The following is a 6,072-nucleotide window of genomic DNA, read 5'->3' as shown; positions in this document are numbered from 1 at the left end:
GACAGTATTATATTGAATCACTAGATACTGGTAGACAGTATTATACTGAATCACTAGATACTGATAGACAGTATTATACTGAATCACTAGATACTGGTACTGGTAGACAGTATTATATTGAATCACTAGATATACTGGTAGACAGTATTATACTGAATCACTAGATACTGGGTACTGGTAGACAATATTATATTGAATCACTAGATACTGGGTACTGGTAGACAGTATTATACTGAATCACTAGATACTGGTAGACAGTATTATACTGAATCACTAGATACTGGTAGACACAGTATTATACTGAATCACTATATACTGGTAGAACTGGTACTAGATACTGGTAGACAGTATTATACTGAATCACTAGATACTGGTAGACAGTATTATACTGAATCACTAGATACTGGGTACTGGTAGACAGTATTATACTGAATCACTTAGATACACTGATACTGGTGACAGTATTATACTGAATCACTAGATACTGGTACTGGTAGACAGTATTATACTGAATCACTAGATACTGGTAGACAGTATTATACTGAATCACTAGATACTGGTAGACAGTATTATACTGAATCACTAGATACTGGGTACTGGTAGACAGTATTATACTGAATCACTAGATACTGGTAGACAGTATTATACTGAATCACTAGATACTGGTAGACAGTATTATACTGAATCACTAGATACTGGGTAGACAGTATTATATTGAATCACTAGATACTGGTAGACAGTATTATACTGAATCACTAGATACTTTGGTACTGGTAGACAGTATTATACTGAATCACTAGATACTGGTAGACAGTAGCTGAATCACTAGATACTGGTAAATGACTTAAATGAATCACTGTACTGGTAGACAGTATTATATTGAATCACTAGATACTGGTAGACAGTATTATACTGAATCACTAGATACTGATAGACAGTATTATACTGAATCACTAGATACTGGGTACCGGTAGACAGTATTATACTGAATCACTAGATACTGGTAGACAGTATTATATTGAATCACTAGATACTGGTAGACAGTATTATATTGAATCACTAGATACTGGTAGACAGTATTATACTGAATCACTAGATACTGGGTACTGGTAGACAGTATTATACTGAATCACTAGATACTGGGTACTGGTAGACAGTATTATACTGAATCACTAGATACTGGTAGACAGTATTATACTGAATCACTAGATACTGGTAGACAGTATTATACTGAATCACTAGATACTGGTAGACAGTATTATACTGAATCACTAGATACTGGGTACTGGTAGACAGTATTATATTGAATCACTAGATACTGGTAGACAGTATTATACTGAATCACTAGGTACTGGGTACTGGTAGACAGTATTATATTGAATCACTAGATACTGGTAGACAGTATTATACTGAATCACTAGATACTGGTAGACAGTATTATACTGAATCACTAGATACTGGGTACTGGTAGACAGTATTATACTGAATCACTAGATACTGGGTACTGGTAGACAGTATTATACTGAATCACTAGATACTGGTAGACAGTATTATATTGAATCACTAGATACTGGGTACTGGTAGACAGTATTATACTGAATCACTAGATACTGGTAGACAGTATTATACTGAATCACTAGATACTGGTAGACACAGTATTATATTGAATCACTAGATACTGGTAGACAGTATTATATTGAATCACTAGATACTGGGTACTGGTAGACAGTATTATATTGAATCACTAGATACTGGTAGACAGTATTATACTGAATCACTAGATACTGGGTACTGGTAGACAGTATTATATTGAATCACTAGATACTGGTAGACAGTATTATTTTGAATCACTAGATACTGGTAGACAGTATTATACTGAATCACTAGATACTGGTAGACAGTATTATACTGAATCACTAGATACTGGTAGACAGTATTATACTGAATCACTAGATACTGGTAGACAGTATTATACTGAATCACTAGATACTGGGTACTGGTAGACAGTATTATATTGAATCACTAGATACTGGTAGACAGTATTATACTGAATCACTAGATACTGGTAGACAGTATTATACTGAATCACTAGATACTGGGTACTGGTAGACAGTATTATATTGAATCACTAGATACTGGGTACTGGTAGACAGTATTATACTGAATCACTAGATACTGGGTACTGGTAGACAGTATTATACTGAATCACTAGATACTGGTAGACAGTATTATACTGAATCACTAGATACTGGTAGACAGTATTATACTGAATCACTAGATACTGGGTACTGGTAGACAGTATTATACTGAATCACTAGATACTGGTAGACAGTATTATATTGAATCACTAGATACTGGTAGACAGTATTATACTGAATCACTAGATACTGGTAGACAGTATTATACTGAATCACTAGATACTGGTAGACAGTATTATACTGAATCACTAGATACTGGGTACTGGTAGACAGTATTATACTGAATCACTAGATACTGGGTACTGGTAGACAGTATTATACTGAATCACTAGATACTGGGTACTGGTAGACAGTATTATACTGAATCACTAGATACTGGGTACTGGTAGACAGTATTATACTGAATCACTAGATACTGGTAGACAGTATTATATTGAATCACTAGATACTGGTAGACAGTATTATACTGAATCACTAGATACTGGGTACTGGTAGACAGTATTATATTGAATCACTAGATACTGGGTACTGGTAGACAGTATTATACTGAATCACTAGATACTGGTAGACAGTATTATACTGAATCACTAGATACTGGTAGACAGTATTATACTGAATCACTAGATACTGGGTACTGGTAGACAGTATTATATTGAATCACTAGATACTGGTAGACAGTATTATACTGAATCACTAGATACTGGTAGACAGTATTATACTGAATCACTAGATACTGGGTACTGGTAGACAGTATTATACTGAATCACTAGATACTGGTAGACAGTATTATACTGAATCACTAGATACTGGGTACTGGTAGACAGTATTATACTGAATCACTAGATACTGGTAGACAGTATTATACTGAATCACTAGATACTGGGTACTGGTAGACAGTATTATACTGAATCACTAGATACTGGTAGACAGTATTATACTGAATCACTAGATACTGGGTACTGGTAGACAGTATTATACTGAATCACTAGATACTGGTAGACAGTATTATACTGAATCACTAGATACTGGGTACTGGTAGACAGTATTATACTGAATCACTAGATACTGGTAGACAGTATTATACTGAATCGACTAGATACTGGTAGACAGTATTATACTGAATCACTAGATACTGGTAGACAGTATTATACTGAATCACTAGATACTGGTAGACAGTATTATATTGAATCACTAGATACTGGTAGACACAGTATTATACTGAATCACTAGATACTGGGTACTGGTAGACAGTATTATACTGAATCACTAGATACTGGGTACTGGTAGACAGTATTATATTGAATCACTAGATACTGGTAGACAGTATTATATTGAATCACTAGATACTGGTAGACAGTATTATACTGAATCACTAGATACTGGTAGACAGTATTATACTGAATCACTAGATACTGGGTACTGGTAGACAGTATTATACTGAATCACTAGATACTGGGTACTGGTAGACAGTATTATATTGAATCACTAGATACTGGTAGACAGTATTATATTGAATCACTAGATACTGGTAGACAGTATTATATTGAATCACTAGATACTGGTAGACACAGTATTATACTGAATCACTAGATACTGGGTACTGGTAGACAGTATTATATTGAATCACTAGATACTGGGTACTGGTTGACACAGTATTATATTGAATCACTAGATACTGGTAGACAGTATTACACTGAATCACTAGATACTGGGTACTGGTAGACAGTATTATATTGAATCACTAGATACTGGTAGACAGTATTATATTGAATCACTAGATACTGGTAGACAGTATTATACTGAATCACTAGATACTGGGTACTGGTAGACAGTATTATACTGAATCACTAGATACTGGTAGACAGTATTATACTGAATCACTAGATACTGGTAGACAGTATTATACTGAATCACTAGATACTGGTAGACAGTATTATACTGAATCACTAGATACTGGGTACTGGTAGACAGTATTATACTGAATCACTAGATACTGGTAGACAGTACTATACTGAATCACTAGATACTGGGTACTGGTAGACAGTATTATACAGAATCACTAGATACTGGTAGACAGTATTATACTGAATCACTAGATACTGGTAGACAGTATTATACTGAATCACTAGATACTGGTAGACAGTATTATATTGAATCACTAGATACTGGGTACTGGTAGACAGTATTATATTGAATCACTAGATACTGGTAGACAGTATTATACTGAATCACTAGATACTGGGTACTGGTAGACAGTATTATACTGAATCACTAGATACTGGGTACTGGTAGACAGTATTATATTGAATCACTAGATACTGGGTACTGGTAGACAGTATTATATTGAATCACTAGATACTGGGTACTGGTAGACAGTATTATACTGAATCACTAGATACTGGTAGACAGTATTATACTGAATCACTAGATACTGGGTACTGGTAGACAGTATTATACTGAATCACTAGATACTGGTAGACAGTATTATATTGAATCACTAGATACTGGTAGACAGTATTATACTGAATCACTAGATACTGGGTACTGGTAGACAGTATTATACTGAATCACTAGATACTGGTAGACAGTATTATATTGAATCACTAGATACTGGTAGACAGTATTATACTGAATCACTAGATACTGGGTACTGGTAGACAGTATTATACTGAATCACTAGATACTGGTAGACAGTATTATACTGAATCACTAGATACTGGTAGACAGTATTATATTGAATCACTAGATACTGGTAGACAGTATTATACTGAATCACTAGATACTGGGTACTGGTAGACAGTATTATACTGAATCACTAGATACTGGGTACTGGTAGACAGTATTATACTGAATCACTAGATACTGGTAGACAGTATTATATTGAATCACTAGATACTGGTAGACAGTATTATACTGAATCACTAGATACTGGGTACTGGTAGACAGTATTATATTGAATCACTAGATACTGGTAGACAGTATTATACTGAATCACTAGATACTGGGTACTGGTAGACAGTATTATATTGAATCACTAGATACTGGTAGACAGTATTATATTGAATCACTAGATACTGGTACTGGTAGACAGTATTATACTGAATCACTAGATACTGGGTACTGGTAGACAGTATTATATTGAATCACTAGATACTGGGTACTGGTAGACAGTATTATATTGAATCACTAGATACTGGGTACTGGTAGACAGTATTATACTGAATCACTAGATACTGGTAGACAGTATTATACTGAATCACTAGATACTGGGTACTGGTAGACAGTATTATACTGAATCACTAGATACTGGTAGACAGTATTATATTGAATCACTAGATACTGGTAGACAGTATTATACTGAATCACTAGATACTGGGTACTGGTAGACAGTATTATACTGAATCACTAGATACTGGTAGACAGTATTATACTGAATCACTAGATACTGGTAGACAGTATTATACTGAATCACTAGATACTGGGTACTGGTAGACAGTATTATACTGAATCACTAGATACTGATAGACAGTATTATACTGAATCACTAGATACTGGTAGACAGTATTATATTGAATCACTAGATACTGGTAGACAGTATTATATTGAATCACTAGATACTGGGTACTGGTAGACAGTATTATACTGAATCACTAGATACTGGGTACTGGTAGACAGTATTATACTGAATCACTAGATACTGGTAGACAGTATTATATTGAATCACTAGATACTGGTAGACAGTATTATACTGAATCACTAGATACTGGGTACTGGTAGACAGTATTATATTGAATCACTAGATACTGGTAGACAGTATTATATTGAATCACTAGATACTGGGTACTGGTAGACAGTATTATATTGAATCACTAGA

Source organism: Oncorhynchus masou, chromosome 14, assembly GCF_036934945.1.
Source record: "Oncorhynchus masou masou isolate Uvic2021 chromosome 14, UVic_Omas_1.1, whole genome shotgun sequence".
Lineage (NCBI taxonomy): Eukaryota > Metazoa > Chordata > Actinopteri > Salmoniformes > Salmonidae > Oncorhynchus > Oncorhynchus masou.
The sequence above is the reverse complement of the archived record's forward strand: the minus strand, read 5'-3'. Positions refer to the sequence as shown.